The sequence below is a fragment of the Hyperolius riggenbachi genome, chromosome 2 (assembly GCF_040937935.1).
Source record: "Hyperolius riggenbachi isolate aHypRig1 chromosome 2, aHypRig1.pri, whole genome shotgun sequence".
In the NCBI taxonomy this organism is placed as follows: domain Eukaryota; kingdom Metazoa; phylum Chordata; class Amphibia; order Anura; family Hyperoliidae; genus Hyperolius; species Hyperolius riggenbachi.
In genome coordinates, this window is record NC_090647.1 from 419,452,516 (window position 1) to 419,472,474 (window position 19,959).

At 42.8% G+C, this 19,959-nt stretch overlaps 1 protein-coding gene across 5 annotated transcripts in view; it reads left to right on the top strand.

Annotated features, from left to right (window-relative positions):
* The window catches only part of MID1 (midline 1), a 776,611-nt gene that overhangs the window by 628,100 nt on the left and 128,552 nt on the right, over nucleotides 1-19,959 (top strand). The gene's annotated exons all lie outside the window — the stretch shown is intronic.

A 19,959-nucleotide genomic window follows, 5' to 3' on the forward strand; every position in this document is an offset into this window, starting at 1 on the left:
ATCAGATTGAACATCTCTGGAGAGATCTTAAAATGGCTGTGCAGCGACGCTTCCCATCCAATATGATGGAACTGGAGAGATGCTGCAAAGAGGAATGGGCAAAACTGGCGAAGAATATGTGTGCCAAGCTTCTGAGTTCATAGTCAAAGACTTGAGGCTATAATTGCTGCCAAAGGTGCATTGACAAAGTATTGAGCAAAGGCTGTGAATACGTATGTACATGTGATTTCTCAGTTTATTTTTTAATAAATTTGCCAAAACCTCAAACATTTTCACCTGGTTGTTCTAGGCAGAATTCTGAGGAGAATGAATTGAATCCATTTTGGAATAAGGCTGTAAAATAACAAATGTGGAAAAAGTAATGCGCTGTCAATACTTTTTTTTTTTTTTAAACAGCCTTTATTAAACCGTATAAAGTATTGTGAGGGATCAGCTGCAAATGGTGAGTACTCAGCGGGAGATAGCAGCACAGACAGGTGTATTTTCCAAAACAAACAACAGTTTATTGGACAGCAGGCTTCTTAAACAGCAGTCTTTTGGCAGTTTGTAAAGTACAGTTCAAATGAAAACAAAAAGGCCAGTCCAGGCCAGCAGCTTACATTCAGCTTTCAATATCAGGAACACACCAAACTCCATGTGCAGCCTGCACTTTCTCTCCAGAGCAAAACCAGCTTCCTGGATTCAAACGTGAAGTCTTTCTTAGCAGACTGTCAGACCTTGCTGGTCACACCCACTCTCTCTCCTCCTACTCCAGCCTTTCAAAGCTGCTCTGTTAACCCTGTGTGTCCTGACTCCAGCAGAAGCCCACATACACAGAGCAAACGATCCACCCAGGATCTGGCGACCAGATGCGCCCGCCCACTCTGCATCTGGTCAGCTCCGGACCCAAGTAAGGTTATTAACCTCTGTCCATGTGACAGACAGCCAAAACCTTTTTATTCCGGAGCTGCTACTGGATGTAGCGTCTGATCCCAGGTGGAATGTACCTCCCATCCAACACAACCTGGGACAAATCGATTACCTCCTGGGTATCGACTTTGTCACATACTCCCCCCCTCTGTTCGATCCCGTGGGATCGGACACAGTCTGCGGCAAGACAGAATGCCCTTGATAGAGCATCTGCATTGCCATGCAGTCTTCCAGCTCTGTGCTCCACAGAAAAATTAAAGGGCTGTAATGCCAGAAACCAGCGCGTTACCCTTGCATTTTTCTCCTTGTTTTGAGACATCCATGTGAGAGGAGCATGGTCGGTAATGAGGCGAAAGCGACGGCCCAAGAGATAGTACCGTAGAGCCTCGAGTGCCCACTTGATGGCCAGACACTCCCGCTCCACGATACTATATCTTTCTTCGGCTGCGGTCAGCCTTCGACTCAGATACACAACTGGGTGCTCCTCTCCATTGACGATTTGGGATAGGACTGCTCCTAACCCCACAGCTGAAGCATCTGTCTGTACCAGAAACTCTTTTTTAAAATCAGGCGTGACCAAGACTGGACCCCTGCACAATGCCTCCTTAAGACCTTGAAAGGCTTCTTCAGCCTCCTGTCCCCATGGACCCATGGAGGAACTTTTCCCTTTTGTGAGGTTTGTAATGGGAGTGGCCAAAGTGGCAAAATTTGGAATGAACCTCCTATAATAGCCCACCAAACCTAAGAAGGTCCTGACCTGCTTTTTCGTGGTAGGCCTAGGCCAGTCCCTTATGGCCTCCACTTTCTGCACTTGGGGCTTAATCAGACCTCTCCCAATTGTGTACCCCAGGTAACGAGCCTCCTCCAACCCTACTGCACACTTCTTGGGGTTCGCTGTCAGTCCCGCCTTTCTAATGGCATCCAGGACCGCCTGGACTTTCGGAAGGTGGCTTTCCCAATCTGTACTGAAGACGACCACGTCGTCCAAATAAGCCGCAGCATACCGCTGATGCGGCCTGAGGATCTTGTCCATCATCCTTTGAAAGGTGGCTGGGGCCCCTTGCAACCCAAACGGCATCCTGACATACTGAAACAGCCCTTGGGGAGTCGAGAAGGCTGTCTTCTCCTTGGCTGATTCAGTTAAGGGCACCTGCCAATATCCCCGGGTCAGATCTAAGGTGGTGACATATCTTGCGGGGCCCAGCCTTTCGACTAACTCATCTACCCTTGGCATAGGGTAGGCATCAAATTTTGATACCTCATTCAACTTTCTGAAGTCATTACAGAAACGAATGGAACCGTCAGGCTTCGGAACTAGCACTATGGGGCTATTCCATTCGCTGTTGGACTCCTCAATAACCCCCAGTTCCAGCATTCTTTCTACTTCCCCTGCTATGGCCTGTCTGCGAGCTTCAGGTATTCTATAAGGTTTAAGGCGGACCTGTACATGGGGCTCAGTCACAACATCATGCCTGATGACTTGGGTACAACCTGGAAGTTCCGAGAACACCTCTCGATTCCGTAAGAGGAACTCTCGGACCTCCCGTTTCTGTGAAACAGACAGCGTCTCAGCCACCTGTACCAGCTCTATTCCACCCTTGGTGGACTCTTGAGTAACCTGGGAAGCTGCAAGGGCCACCCTCTCTTTCCAGGGTTTCAGTAAATTCACATGATATATCTGTTCTGGCTTCCTCCGGCCAGGCTGGTAAACCCGGTAATTCACCTCCCCGACCTTTTCAATAATCTCATATGGACCTTGCCACTTAGCCAAAAACTTGCTTTCAACCGTGGGAACCAACACCAGGACCCGATCCCCAGGACTGAAAGCTCGAACCTTTGCTGATTTATTATAAACACGAGACTGTGCCTCCTGGGCATGTTGCAAATGCTCTCTGACTAAAGGCATCACCGCTGCAATCCTATCTTGCATACCAGACACATGTTCAACAATACTTCTGTAGGGGGTGGCCTCTTGCTCCCAGGTTTCTTTGGCTATATCCAGAATTCCCCGTGGGCATCGCCCATACAACAACTCAAACGGCGAAAAACCTGTGGAAGACTGAGGGACCTCCCGAATTGCAAACATTAGGTAGGGCAAAAGGCAATCCCAATCTTTGCCATCCTTGTCCACTATTTTCTTTAACATATTTTTTAAGGTTTTGTTGAATCTTTCCACAAGCCCGTCCGTTTGAGGGTGGTACACTGAAGTACGAATCTGATCGATCTTCATCAGTTTACACACTTCTTTCATCAATTTAGACATAAATGGGGTACCCTGGTCTGTCAAAATTTCCTTTGGCAAACCTACTCTGGTGAACATGTGGAACAACTCACGTGCAATCACTTTAGACGACGTATTTCTGAGGGGAACCGCTTCTGGGTAGCGAGTGGCATAGTCCACTACCACCAGAATGTACTGGTGACCACGCGCTGATCGAACCAATGGCCCCACTAGGTCCATGGCTATCCTTTCGAAGGGAACTTCGATAATGGGCAAGGGGACGAGCGGACTTCGAAAATGGGGAGCCGGAGCACATCTTTGGCACTCGGGACAGGATTCACAGTAAGCTTTTACATCTCCATGTACCCCAGGCCAAAAGAATCGCTGCAGGACTCGGTCCCTAGTTTTTTCGGTACCCAAATGTCCCCCCAGGGCATGTTTGTGCGCTAGGTCTAGGACCATTGGGCGATACGACTTGGGGACCACGAGTTGTTCCACAACCTCACCCTGAATTTTACAAACCTGGTACAGCAAGTCTGACTGTACCGCCAAATGAGGAAATACTTTCTCAGCCCCGACCACTTGGGGTTCACCGTTCAACACCTTGACATTTTCCCACGCTTTTGCCAGCGTAGGATCCCTTAACTGGGCAGTCCCAAAGTTATCCCGAGACACCTCCAGCTCTGGTAGGACCGAGCCCTCAGAGGTCTCTGGGGATAACTCAGAGTCCCCAGCAAACACCTCCAAGGGAGAAAACATTTCATTACCATCAATTTCTGTATTATTTTTAGATTCCAGCTCTCTTGAGCCTCCACAGTTATCCCCTTCCCACAAGTTCCAGAACAGTGGAAAGTCCCTCCCCAGGATGACACTATGTGCCAAGTTCGGGCTCACCACTATTTCCTGAGTGGCAGGTCCACAGTTTGTTTCAATGGTGAGAAGGGCGGTGGGGTATTGTTTAGAGTCCCCATGAACACATTGTACTGTGACCCGACGATTCCCCAGCCAGGCCGGGTCCACTAAACTGGAATGCACCAGGGTCACCAAGCTACCAGAGTCTAAGAGAGCCTGGACAGTTTTTCCAGCAATTTTTACCACCGCCAAATGAGAGTCACAGCTTGCGATATACACAGGTCGCGCAAACAAGGACCTGCGACGAGTGTAATCGCACTCCATGGGTTCAACTGCCTGAGGACAGTTAGCAGCAATATGTCCCCACTCTTTACATTGCCAACATTGTACCGGGGATCGACTTCTTACCATTGTGCCTGGTCGACCTCGGCCTGCAGAGCTTGGCTCACTGACCACACCCCCCACAAAGTCAGCTTTTGTCTTACCAGTTCCCTGGGGTGCTGCCAGTCTCCGGGTAGCTGAGCGCTGTCCTGTGGCCCAAGCCAAAGAGTCCTCTGCAGCCAGATAACGTTCCAGCAGCGCAATTAGTTCATCAGCTGACTGTGGATCTGCATGACTCACCCACCTTCGCAAAGCCGGCGGTAGGGAGCGCAAGAAACGGTCAATGGTAACTCTTTCGACGACCTCCGGAGCTGTTAACTTCTCAGGTTCCAACCACTTCTTTACCAAGTGGATTAGATCGTGCATCTGGGACCTTGGAGAGCATCCGGCTGAATAGGACCACTGGTGAACTCGCTGGGCTCGCACCGCCGGGGTGACACCAAGTCTACGCAGGATCTCCTCCTTCAGCTTGTCGTAGTCTTTAGCATCCTCTAGGGCAAGGTCGAAGTAGGCCTTTTGAGCATCCCCAGTCAGGAACGGAGCTACCAATCCTGCCCATTGCGTTTTAGGCCAGGCTTCCCTCTCCGCTGTCCTCTCAAAGGTATGGAGGAACGCCTCGACATCATCATGGGGAGTCAGCTTCTGCAAGAAGTGGCTTGCGCGGATGGTGCCTCCACTGCCAGGTACCAGCAGCTGTCCCTCTTGGTTCCGAGCCACAAGTTGTTGCACCAACTCACTCACTGCTTTCCTGTCAGCCTCAGCAGTCTGACGATCGGCCTCCGCAGCTGCAGCCAGACTCTCACACAGGGCCACCGCTTGCTGCTGTACTGCCTCTGTATGTTGTTGCAGGGCTGTGTTTGTTTTCCGCTGCTCAGCATTAGCCTGTTGCAAGGCCGCATTCGCTAACACCAGCTGCTTCACCATTTCATCCATGCTGCTGTTCAAACTTTTAAATCTTACGCCAAACACACTGTCGCTGTAGGCATGCTAAGTTGCCCGCATCCTCCACCAATTGTGAGGGATCAGCTGCAAATGGTGAGTACTCAGCGGGAGATAGCAGCACAGACAGGTGTATTTTCCAAAACAAACAACAGTTTATTGGACAGCAGGCTTCTTAAACAGCAGTCTTTTGGCAGTTTGTAAAGTACAGTTCAAATGAAAACAAAAAGGCCAGTCCAGGCCAGCAGCTTACATTCAGCTTTCAATATCAGGAACACACCAAACTCCATGTGCAGCCTGCACTTTCTCTCCAGAGCAAAACCAGCTTCCTGGATTCAAACGTGAAGTCTTTCTTAGCAGACTGTCAGACCTTGCTGGTCACACCCACTCTCTCTCCTCCTACTCCAGCCTTTCAAAGCTGCTCTGTTAACCCTGTGTGTCCTGACTCCAGCAGAAGCCCACATACACAGAGCAAACGATCCACCCAGGATCTGGCGACCAGATGCGCCCGCCCACTCTGCATCTGGTCAGCTCCGGACCCAAGTAAGGTTATTAACCTCTGTCCATGTGACAGACAGCCAAAACCTTTTTATTCCGGAGCTGCTACTGGATGTAGCGTCTGATCCCAGGTGGAATGTACCTCCCATCCAACACAACCTGGGACAAATCGATTACCTCCTGGGTATCGACTTTGTCACAGTATATATACCAACATTTCTGTATTTGAATACAAACAAAAACAAAAATAGTGCAGCAGTACTATGTATCACAACCGAATTACAATAAAGGTAAGCATAACCTTAAAGTAGCAGCCTCGACCATGCCCCTTAGGAGCCACCTGAAAATAACCTATCCTGAATTAATGAAATGTCCGGAAGACCTGGAGTATCTAACCACCCAGCCCAAATTAAGTCAAATTTCCCAGAAGCTTTTCTATGCTGATAGATAACTTTCTCCAACTTAAGGTAGGAATTACGCTGTCAATACTTTGACATGCATGCAATCCTTATTCATTTTAATGGCATCTAGCATGAGCTGGGTTTTTGTCAAAGTATTGACAGCGCATTACTTTTTCCACATTTGTTATTTTACAGCCTTATTCCAAAATGGATTCAATTCATTCTCCTCAGAATTCTGCCTAGAACAACCAGGTGAAAATGTTTGAGGTTTTGGCAAATTTATTAAAAAATAAAAAATAAACTGAGAAATCACATGTACATGTTGTTATGAAAGCTACAGCAATCTGTACTGGTATCTGTACTGGATATATCATAACTGTATCACTGGAGAGCAGCTTCATCCAGCTTGGTCATCTCAACCACACAAAACCAAGGAATACCAAACTGCAATGACTTTATAAGGCCTGGTGCACACCAAAACCCGCTAGCAGATCCGCAAAATGCTAGCAGATTTTGAAACGCTTTTTCTTCTTTTTCTGTAGCATTTCAGCTAGCGTTTTGTGGTTTTGTGTAGCGGTTTTGGTGTAGTAGATTTCATGTATTGTTACAGTAAAGCTGTTACTGCACAGCTTCTGTAACAAAAACGCCGGCAAAACCGCTCTGAACAGGCGTTTTTCAGAGCGGTTTGCGTTTTTCCCTATACTTAACATTGAGGCAGAAACGCATCCGCAATCCAAAAAATGCCTCACCCCGGGAGGATTAGTTTCTGCAAAACGCCTCCCGCTCTGGTGTGAACCACCCCATTGAGATACATTGACTAAGCGGATCCGCAGCCGCAAGCGGCTGCAGAAACGCTGAAAAAGATGCTCGGTGTGCACCAGCCCTAATATAGAAGAAAAAGGGGGGGAAAAAAAAGCTGAGATGCAGAATTAAATGTAATGCAAAGGGACTGGGGTTGCTGTCTCTGAAGACCAATCTTGTTACAATGCAAAACAACCTAAATTGTCTATACTAGACCTTATTATAGAACAATTAAACAAAAAAAAGTGAGTTTCGTTTTTTAAAAGTTGTATTCGTTTGATGTGCTTCAGTTTGAACAGGCTATAGATTACATGTTTTATTCTTAAAGTGTAATTTAAGAGACCTCTACCAAAAGCATTGGTAACCAGGATACTCCTGGCCAGGGTTGGATCACAGATTTATATCTTCGAGATATTTTGGAAGAAGCTTTCTTGGTTCTCACATGGCATGTTGGGCAGCTGCCAAAAATACATGAGAAATATGCGTTAAATATTTTAATGGCCCATTATAGAATACTCAAATTATGGTTTTGTTTGGCTTCTTGGCAGCTTTCCCAGAAATAAGTATCCAGAGCCACCAAGACGCTGGACCTACCAGAACTCCCAAGTCTACCACCCATGTCTTATTAAGTTTTTGCTCAATGATACGGTTCAAGATCAATCTGTAAAATATACTCTTTATATGCTACATTGGTTGTCTTTATTAGCTCTTTAGATTCATACCTAATACGCTATGAAAAATAAATCTACCACAAATTGGAACAGCCTTTGGAATAAAATATGTAACTCCAGGCTGTGTCTGCTTTTAAGTGTAGGTCTAATCCAACACGTTACCAATTTCAATTTTTCCTATAGTGTGCTTAAATCTTTAGCCCCTTATAAGGCGACCTCCATCGTAAAACTGTATAAACACCTCTTGACCTTCTTTGTAATTATCCTCTTAAGGTAATATTCACTTGCCAAAATGGATTAAATTTGATCAAACATGCCTTGGAGTCATCCCATGCACATGAATACTGTATGATGATTGAATTACACCAGAACTATGAATCAAATTATGTTATAGCACAACCTGTAGACATGATCTAACAAAATGCAGTCTCATTAATGCATACATGAATATTGTCATTTTGTTCAGTTGTCAATGTTTGTTTTCATATAATATTTATAGAAGTAAGATTTCATGTAAGGGTATTTTACTAAAGCGATTTAGAATAAATTAGGTTTACCAACTGTTGTTGCTATTGTTGATATCATGTAGTGCTTGATGGCTACACAAATACCAGTCTGAGTAATCGTGGTCTGCAGAAAATTGTCCTAACATGCAAATCTCTCTTTACCATGGGAGGGAGGTCAGTTTGCTTGATGGGAGCCTTTAGCCAACTAATAAGTAGCTGCTCATTTTATTTCCATTTCTGATTTAGTGGAATTTTAGGAGAATTGTTAGATTTTTTTATTTTTTTTTTTGTAATCTGTATTTCCTTGATCCCAGAATTTCTGAGAGTGTCCAGGACTCCTGTTTTGGGGGTGATATGTTATACATTTAAATTGAGCATTCAGATCTCAAAGGCAACTTGGAGCAAGAGGTATATGGAGGATGCCAAATTTATTACCTTTTAAATAATCTTGGCAGCCCTTTGGGTCTTTCTGGTCAGTAGTGTCTGAATCACACACCTGAAACAAGCATTCAGATGAACCTATCAGATTTTTGTCAGAAAGATCTGATCTGCATGCTTGTTCAGGGTCTATAGCTAAACATATCATAGGCAGAGGATTAGTAGGACAGCCAGGCAGACTGTATTGTTTAAAATGAAATTAATAGGGCAGCCTCAGAATCCCTCTCACTTAAGGTTCCCTTTTAAATATAGATAGAAGCATAAACAACTGGCAAACAGGTCTGGAAGATGATCATATGCCAATACTTAGCTAAAGTACCCCTGAATTTGTGTGTGGGGTGGAGGTGGCAATTGAATGAAGCCCTTAGTGGGCTAGATTATCTATGCCTTAGACTCCTGATGCTGTTTGTTGGCTTTGGGGTCCTTGTCCCCGGTCCTCTTTTTATTCGACTGGATCACTCCATCAAATATCCTCCCAGTAGACTGCCCATAGGGGTCCATCTTAACCAGCCCTTAATGCTGACCATCACAGGAAATTAGGGTATCTCAGATTAAAAGAATGCATTAGAAGGGATGTGGCACCAAGGTTAGTTTACCCTCGTGTACACAGCCCAGGCCCCCTACACTGGTCTGATTTTGCTTTTAGCAAATTGTTCTCACTTATCCCTAGTGATTATACTGCAGTGCCATCAACAATTGGTTCTAGAAAAACTATCACTAAAAGCAAAAGAAAATGTCTTCATTTTACTCATCTTTGCAGGTAGAAAGCAGGCAAGACCATAATAAACATACAGTGGCCCATATGCAATTCACTTTTTCTCCTGGGTTTTCTCCCAGCTGATATTTGCACACCTTGTCATGTAATGCATTTTAAACCACCAGCAACCAGAAAATATAAAAAAAATGTGGGTACTTTTTCACCAACTTTTGGTTACCTTTTCAATTGTAAAGGGCTGAAATGTTATTTTAAAGAGAAGATGAAAATTACTGTATCTCATAGGGAATAACTCAGGAGGAAAAAAAATTGCATATGGGTCCGTATGTATGCATAGCTGTACCTGGTTTTAAAGGACAACCGAGGTGACGTGTGCCATTATGAAATAGACATGGGTATGTACAGTGCCACACACACAAATAACTAGGCTGTTCTCCTTTTTCTCTTTCTCTGCCTGAAATAGTTAAAAATCAGTCGAACTGGGTCAGACTATAGCATAGCCCTCATTGATTAGTAATTACAGCCCGAAGATACTTTCCTGTCAGTAAATGGCTTTTGAGAGCAGGAAAGAGATAAAACAGGTCAATAATTCATACATTTGAGCTCTAGCATACTTCAATGAAGGTGTCATTGAGCAAAGACAATGAAACCGTAAAAACTAGATTTAAATATAAAATAAGACTGGGATATCTAAAAAAAAAGTCAGTTTTAGGAGAAGGACAGATACAGTTGTTTTTCTCATCAGTTTATTTTCACCTCGGATGTCCTGTAAGAAACACATTATTTACGTTTCATTATTACAGCCACATCATGGATCAACCTTATCAGTATTTAAAAAGCTTCTAGCAAAGGTCTAGTTTGTGAGAAATGCCATTTTTGGTATTTGGTTGAGAGATATGAGTTAAATCACAAGTTAGTATTATCACTACTTAAAGGCCAGAGTCCTAGTAATTTATTTTTACAAGTATGTGTTTCTGATTCAAGCCTGTGTAGGACTGATGCTCTTTGTTGTGCAAGTAAAATCTGCTCTTAATACATTGTTATTATCAAGTCGCAATAGTTCAAGCTTTCTCTTTAAAGTTTTGGAGCAGAGCGGAGAGGTTCCTGCTCAGTTTTATGTTACAGAAATAAACATGCCGGTTTGTTCTGACAGGAGGCTACCCCAAGGACATAGTCCGTTTTGTAGCAATTACCTGAAATCCTGCTTTACAGTTGGGTTTCTTTGATAAGAAATAAGAGGAAAATCAGAAACATAATCTTGTTGATCACCGCAGTTGCTGACCTGGTATGAGCTGGTTTGTGCCTAGCCCTGTGGTCATTACTGTACGTTTGCAGCTGATGACTGTGCTTGATTTGCAGACGGCTTACCATATGTAACTGCAATGCTTAGTGTAAGAGTGTTCTGCGAATGGGAAGTAATAGCATCGCAGGGCCATGTCAGTGTGAAAAAAGACATTTAATATAATAAAGATATATTTTTGTTTTCCTCTAACACTACTAGATATTGCCTATGATAAATATTTGGCTCTAGCCTGGCCAGATTGGAAAAGTCCAGTTGATATATGGGAAAATTACTGTTTTTGTTTTCTTACAAAAAAAGTTTCAATTCAAACATCAGAAAGGGAGCAATCCTTAACAGATTTTACAGCAATACAGTACATGTATAGCATCAGTATTGCAGCATCGACAGGCATCTGGCAGGTGCAAATAATTATAGAGGAGAAAAGAAGATGGGGAGTGAAGGGAAGAAAGTGAGATATCAGCTGAACCAACCCCTAGGTCACTGCACCAATAGAATGTAGCATTATTGTTCAGTTATCAGCCCTAGTGTCTCAGAATGTTTAATCTGCTTTATGCAACAGGATCACTTTGTTTAGTTTCTGAGGTCAGTTTCTACTCAGAAATGTTCATGTATGTAAAGGGCAGGGCCTTGTTTATCACAGTGATCCAGGACCAGGGTTTGCAAATTTTATGTATTAAGATAGCAGGGAGCTTGGCACCCAACCGGGGATTTTGTGGACAGGCAACACTACCAAGGCAAAACAGAGTGCAGTCTCACCTGTCCCTCTGGCGATCTTCAGCTCCAGCAGGATGTGCACTCTGTGTAGGGAAGTGAAGCAACTGTGTACCCATACCTCCCAACTTTGAAGTGGACCTGAACCCAGAACTCCTCTCTGCTCTAAAAGATACACAACAGCATAATAACCTTAAAACAAAAAAACAATTCTTTGTTATAGCTGATACAAATACTAAAATAAATCTGCACATTTTCTACTTACTGATTCATGGAAGCAGACATATTGTTTACAGCCTATACTTTAAATGGGCTTATCTGCTTATATGCCATAGGCAGTCATGTGACACAGGGGAGGGATCAAATTACAACTGGTGATTAGACACAAATGACAGGGGAATTACACAGGCTAAAAATCTTTAAATACATAAAGGGTGCATTTCTGTTATTTTTTCCTTGTGTCCTGTGCAAGAGTTCAGGTACACTTTAAGGTAGGAAAGAGGGACACCTTTAAGACGCCTCTGTCACACTTCCAGTCACACCCCCCGCCACACCCTTGGTTAAACATGCCACTGAGAATTCATAAGCAAACAACATAGTTTTATAATGTAAACTGTTCTTTTTTATGATCATTAGTTTTCCTTCAAATTAAGATTTGAAAATAAGAAATATATTTACTTAAAGGAATGAGAATACAGTTTAGAGTCAGACAATTTTTTTCAATGGAAATAGACATATATTTTCCTAGATCTGTAGATCAGTCCTGAAATGGGCAAATTAAGAAATAGGGACAGGGGTTCTTTTTTTCTTCCCAAAAAAGGTGTGTCCCTCCAAAAAAGGGACAGTTGGAGGCTCTGAATACCATTATTATTATTATTATTATTATGTAGTATTTATATAGCGCCGACATATTACGCAGCGCTGTACAGTGTATCTCTCTCTCTATATCTATATCTACATATATATAGATGGATAGAGAGAGATAGAGATACCTCTCTCTCTCTCTCTCTCTCTCTCTCTCTCTCTCTCTCTCTCTCTCTCTCTCTCTCTCTCTCTCTCTCTCTCTCTCTCTCTCTCTCTCTCTCTCTCTCTATATCTATATCTATATCTATATATATATCTATATATATATCTATATATATCTATATATATATCTATATATATATATATATATATATATATATATATATATATCTATATATATATATCTATATATATATATATATATATATATATATATATATATATATCTTGTCACTAACTGTCCCTCAAAGGAGCTCACAATCTAATCCCTACTATTGCCATATGTCTATATTATGTAGTGTAAGTACTGTAGTCTAGGGCCAATTTTTTTAGGGGGAGCCAATTAACTTATCCATATGTTTTTGGAATGTGGGAGGAAACCGGAGTGCCCAGAGGAAACCCACGCAGACACAGAGAGAACATACAAACTCTTTGCAGATAGTGCCCTGGCTGGGATTCGAACCAGGGACCCAGCGCTGCAAGGCGAGAGAGCTAACCACTACGCCACCGTGCTGCCCACCATTCTAGTGCTACCATTCATAGAAGACACAGGCTGGGCACAGTCCAATTACTGGTTTATTTCTTAAATGACCACTCACATAGATATGCATAGCCAAGGTTGAGACTGGTGAGGAGAGGTGGGTTACAGGAAAAAAACAGGACAGCACAGCAGCACTTTGTGTTGCTACCATGCTTGGTCATGTGCTTATCTGGGCATCCAGACAAGCACATGACCAAGCATTGTAGCAACTGGAAACTGCTGTAGTGCTGTCCTGTTTCTTCCTGGAACCCACCTCTCCTCAACAGTTTCACTCTTTGCTATGTATATCAATAGGAGTGGTCTTGCATATATTACTATTTTACCCCCCCCATGTGACCACGCTTGGGTTTAGCAGTTGGTGATTGAGACACCACATGTCATACCAGGGGCGAGATCCACTTTAAGATCCATTTCCACTAGGTATGAATACACAGCATTTACTCATATACGAGCTAGATGGGGAAACGCTGCCTATTCAGACACCAGCATGCGATACAATAACGATACAATTTGACAAATGATCGTCTAAGAATGATTCTTCGTATAAACCATTGGAAATGATAGTTTGTGACCACTAATGGGAACAAAAATCGCCTAACCAACCTGGTCAGATAAATGAAATAGATCCAAATTTCAGATCCATCTTGTCAATCTGATCGTATTTGTCAGGAGATTTTTGTCTACTAGTGGTCCTAAACAATAATTTCCAATCATTCATATGAAGAATCGTTCGTAAATGATCGTTCTACAAATTGTATCATACGTGGCCACCTTTACAAGCTTGGAGATTATCCTATTCTGTAGTGCAGGTTATAACTTTCTCACTGGTAAAGTTCATGTAGGGATAAAAATAAAGAAATAAAATTGCAGGTGTGTTGGCTACTGGGCTCCTAAGATTTGCTCAGCTCTCTGAGGAGGAAAACCAGACAGGAGTAACAAGAACAAAAATTCAATCTACACCACAAGAAGTTCCCAACTCCCATTTTCAAGGTAGCCAAATATACTGTATTATTGCAATATAGATAAAAATGAATGTACAATGGCAACTACACTAGTCTGTTTTGGACACAACAGGTCCTTTATCAAGCTTTAGGGCCCGTTCAGATCAGAAATGCGGATGGCTATGCGTGCGGAACGCAACGCGTACGAACGCATGGCCATCCGCGTTTGTGTGCGTTGCGTGGCTGATCCAATCACTGAAAAGTGAATGGGACAGCCACGCGTTTTTGCAAAATCTGCGTGCAGCATGCGTTCCCGGACCGCACAGGTCCGGAACGCATGCAGTGTGAACATCAGACATTGCACTCTATGCAATGTCTGATGTCGTGTGTTTTGGCCACCTGCACGCGTTTCCAAAACGCGGCTGGAAACGCGTGCAGTGTGAACGGGCCCTTAGACTTTAGAATATGTTGTTCTTGCAAATGAATATAGTAAGGGGTAACGGTGTATCATACTAAAGTGGAAAAGCCTAATGTTGGACATGGGATTGGAAAGGGTTAAGCTACAAGTATGTGAATCCTGGTCTTCTGACCTTTACATCTGAACTGCTGCAGTCATAAGCTGCGTACACACGTCCAACAAACGCACTACCTGTATGTCGATGTGACTTAACGAGCAACTCATATTCTACATACTGCACACGCAAGCGTAATGACGGACTGCATGATACAGCCGCATTCAAACAACTGCACGATATCAGCCCAACAGTCCTGTGAGTAGATCTGATGGTTGGATTGGGCCAACCGCCTGTATCAGTTGATCATGTAGTAGTGTGTGCTTCTACACATATGTGCCTGATATATTGTCCAACAGACTAAAGTCAGACTGTAATCAGGCAGCAGGTTGGTCCGTGTGTAAGAGGCTATACTCAGACGTGACAAAAGGTGTTTTTTCCATTGTGTCAAGTGCTAATGTGTGTGATTACAAACACTGCAGTTGGACTGCATGAAATTGCAGCCTGAAGATGCCGACAGATCAGAGTTTAAACTGAGCACTGAGCTCACACTTCAGCCTTCTGTATCAAAGAGCTCTCATAAATATGTGACTAATTCCCAACAAAACTCAATACTACTTTCAGTATTTGCCACTTTGGTGACAATCTCTGCATTGGTTGTCACTGGTGATTTGCGTGAGTGAAGGAAAATCCCTGTAACAGCGACAAATAAATAAAGTACCAGGCAGAAGTCGAACATCTTTCTAAACTAATAACTGGACTTCCGATTAGTTATTTTTCAAGTCCATTTACAAAAATTGATATTTTCTCTTCTTCTTTCCTTATGTTCAGACGTTCTCAAAGTACCAGTCAGTGGAAGGTTCAATTAACACTTGGTTGACAGGCACATCTAGAACTTTTAAAATAAATCAAGTGGACTGTAAAATTGTTACCTTGTCTTCTGAACTACTAAAGGCCACTATATCATTTTGTGGAAAGCTATTTTTATTCCTTGTTCATGACAATCCATAGATCTGCTTAGTACAAAAAAAATCTAGTACAAAACAGGCTGTCAGGTCAGAAATCAATTACTGCAATTTCCTCTTTGTGATTTTATGCGTTGCTTCTTGTGAACCAAGCATGTTTAGTTCATTTGTAAGCTTTGATGTGACAGGAGTCTTGTGTTTATTGTTATGTTAAAAGAAGTGCATGGAAGAGACATTCCAAATGTCTCGCACCTCTTTTTTTGGCAAATCTTCTGCAATGGTAGTTGTCGACTAGACACCAATTCCTCTTAAACTTAGCGAGCATTGCAGATGTTGTGCTGTAGACTGAATGTTATGGTGGGAACCAGGAAGTGGGTTATTGTACTTGAGGACAATGAAGGGAACTCGGTCACTTTTCTTCATCCTTTGTCATTCTACTTTCTACAGTGATTTATGTACAATAATGGTTCTACAACTGAATGACGTTATGTGGCACCTTTAGGCATGAAGCTTTGTCCAGCACACTGCATCAGTCTAACAATTTTATTAAAGTATGTGGGCAGCACCGTGGCGTAGTGGAGAGTACTCTCACTTTTCAGTGCTGGGTCCTCGATTCGAATCCCAGCAAGCGCACTGCCTGCATAGAGTTTGTATATTCTCTCTGCGTCTGTGTGGACTTCCTCCATGCACTCCAATTTCTTCCTACCTCCCACAAACATACAGATAAGTTAATTGGCTTCCCTTTAAATTGACTACGATGGACATGTTTGTATGGCAGGGACTAAATTGTGGGTCCCTCTGAGGTAGTTGGTAGTAGACTATATACTGTGTAAAAGCACTGTGGAACATGTCGGCGCTATATAACTACTAAAAATAATACTAGAACATGGCAGAGTTAAGATCAAGCAAAGGTTCAGTTGTCCTTTAAGCTAATCCACTGCACTAAGTTTTTTTCACGCGATCAGCCTTGGACCCTGCACAACTCTGAAAATGAACACATTATGCTTCATTCGCTTTAAGACCATGTCACACAGGCAATATTGCCGTTACAGCATGTTACCTCAATATATCTATGAAGGCTTCCAATTTGTGCGTTGTACTTCCATTCATCCAATGACTAAAGGCTGTCAGTGCTTATGAAAAATAATTTTAGTGCAAGTCTGTTGCTAACTGCTTGTTGCATCTGATGGAAACATGAGTGGTGGGTAACATCAGCAGGGTTACCCATGTGACATAAACAAATGCTGGACATGGCATTTCTTTTTTTTTTCTAAAAGGGCCATCAAGATATTGTATCAAAGGATATAATATATTTCCATAATTGTAACACATAGTAACTTGGCTGTATGGGTGTATGAATATGGCAGATTGTGGAACTCTTCATTACACATTGAACACTTGCGTTATTTATGTATGGCCAACTGTAACTGTCTACATTAATTAAAGGGGAACTTCAGCCTAAACAAAACATACTGTCATCAAGTTACATTAGTTATGTTAATTAGAATAGATAGGTAATATAATCTCTTACCCACCCTGTTTTAAAAGAACAGGCAAATGTTTGTGATTCATGGGGGCTGCCATCTTTGTCATGGGGCAGCCATCTTTTTGGTTGAAAGGAGGTGACAAGGAGCATGAGACACAGTTCCAACTGTCCTGTGTACGGATAACCCCTCCCAGCTGCACACGCTAGGCTTCAAATGTCAAATTCAAAATGTACAAAAAAAAAATTGCACCAAAACAGCAGAACGAGAACAACATCATCAGAAATCCCATCATGCTTTGCACAGCATAAGGGGAAAACTGCCCGGGCAGTTTTCTTCTGTGCAGCTAAAAATGATACTTGTATAAGAGAAACAAAGTTCTGATGCTGTGAAACTGTTAAAGAAACCCCAGGCCTTTTCAGTGCTGCTGAGTCGATTTTTAGTCCTGAGGTTCACTTTAAAGCTGGGAAGGCCTCATATTATCTTGTTCTGACATGCCACTATCAAGCAGAGAGATGGACGAATGAATATCCTTGTACAGTGCAGTTAAAGTAATGCTTTGTCTCAAACTATTTTAAGTTCTAATCATACTAGTTTAAACCCTGTGAGTGATGGGTACTGTTTGGTGTGGAAAACATAACAGAGGTGAAGACAAAGCTTTTGAGCTGCTTCTCGTGGGCACATGGCCAGACGACTCTGCAACAGCGCAGAAAAGCATTCAACATAGGTTCGCATTGGTTTTTGTCATTGCATCGCATTTTGAAACTGGGGGGGGGGGGGCATGCAAACACAGCCAACACTGCTACATGTAGCCTAGGTAATGAGACGACAGGATCTACCATGACATTTACGCACACAATGCTAACTGCTGTCACCACCTTTTAAAAATCACTTTCATTCAGTGCAATGGAACGGCAGTAGATCTCTTTTACACACCGCTTTTGTTGGCTGCCATGTGAACCTGCCCTTGAGGTTGTTTAACCGGCTCGGTACTGCAGAAGTGAGAATCTATGCCGCATCAGAGGCTCGCCATCTCTGATGCTGCGTAGATGCTACACCGTGGCTTTCTGCAGTCCTGAGCTGATTGCTGCGGCCGCATACTTGTCTGTCATGTGACATCTGAGCTTTCTCCTATGGGTAAGGAGCTAGTTTCCTTGGCTCCTTACCCGGTGCTTATGTGGGACACTGAATGGCTGCATGAAAAAAGGCTCTGCTCCTTAGGGGCCTAAAGCCTTGCGGTCCACAGAGAGTTAATAATGCAAAAAAGTAATGCTATGTTAGGTGCAGTATATATATTTCATAGCAGCCAATCAAAATTGACGTTAACATAGTACAAATAAGCGATATTCCATTTGGCAGCAGTAGGGCTTTGTACTTAGGGCCAGTGCACACCTAAAATAATCTGAATAATAATAATCTGAACATTTGTATAGTGCTTTTCTCCTGTTGGACTCAAAGCGCTCAAGAGCTGCAGCCACTGGGACGCGCTCAAGAGGCCACCCTGCAGTGTTAGGGAGTCTTGCCTTGAACTCCTTACTGAATAGGTACTTGACCTAGCCAGGATTCGAACCCTGGTCTCCCATGTCAAAGGCAGAGCCCTTAACCAGTACTCTATTCAGCCACTAAAAAAGCGCTAGTGTAATCGCACAATGTTCAGCGCTTTTAGAATTGATTTTTCTAGTGATTCTAGGCATGTGCCTAGCCATTTTCTAGTTAAACCTAGCGATTTTGGAAGCGTTTTGGTGTAGCGATTTTATATTTTTAATACAGTAGAGCTGCAAGTGTACTTGTTGTGTATAAAAAACACTTGGAAAATTGCTCTGTTCTAGCTCTTTTCAGAGCGAATGTTTACTTTCGTATACTTAACACTGAGGCTGAATCACCTTAGAAATGCTGCAGGGCCCGCGTTTGCATTTGGGAAAAATCACATCGCTCTGGTGCGATCCATCCCATTCAAATACATTAGCTAAGTGCTTTATAAAGCGCTAGCGTTTTTAAAAGCACGCAGACGCACTCTTGGTGTGCACCATCCTTTACTGGTATACTAAATAAGCCTGTTATATTTACATACTAAACTGATAGTTGGTTTGAGAGACTTTTGTGTGCTGCAGACATGCTTTTCTTGATAGTTCCTTGACCCGTAAGCAGGTTGTCACTCCCACCCCTACTTCCCACAAACAATGTTTCCTAATCCTTGGGACAACTCTGGCATTTCCCTGAAGCTTTCCCTGACTTGATGCTATTTTAAGAATGTGAAAATGTTATTGGAGGAAGGGCTCAGTTAAATATACCCACAACAAAACTCTATTTACAATGAACACTTCCTGGTGCTAAAATGCATGGGGGCTCATTTTGTAAACCGACTTTAAAAAGTAAAGAAAGAAGGACCCAGGAGTCTGTAAAAGGTCAGCCCACACATAGCTGATCATTCAACTTTGTTTAGAGATAAACCACCTAATGATTTCTTAGCATAAACCTGTAAGGGCTCACCATGGCTGTGATGACACAGCTGCTGATTTGCTAAGTTTGTGCATTGTAAAATAGACTAGCTGGAATTCTTGACAGGGGTCAACAGACATTATGGTCGCTTTCCCACTGTGTGTGGTTGGTGGTGTTAATTCTGCGGGCACCAGGTCCTTTCACACATATCTGATGACTGGGTATGCACAGACTCTTCACCCATGTACAGTATGTTGCAACCTACATATTTCAAGCAGTTGTTACATTGCCATTGAATGGGTAACATGCATCCGCACTGAAGAGCAGCATGTATGTGTTGCATTAAAAGCAGGCACCAGCACAGCCCATGTATGTGAGCTGGCCCTATAATTAATTAATTAATCCAGCAACCTTGTCTAGATTTATTTCTAAAAAAAAAAAAAATCTCCTTTTAGCTGTAAAAAGTTTTTTTAACTTGCCTTTTAACTTTCAAACCATAACAAGGGTTGCCGAGAAGCTAGTGAATTAGTAGTTACTACCTTGCTTTTGTGATACAAGCACTCAGCCTGTCTACAGTAACCCTATGGATGTCAAGGGTGCTCTCAGTAAATCAGTTATTGCTGTTGTGAAAAATAAGTAACCAGGGCCCCTGTTTTGTGCAGCTAATTATTCCCATAGGAAGTGGTAAAATATGTGGACAGTCTATTT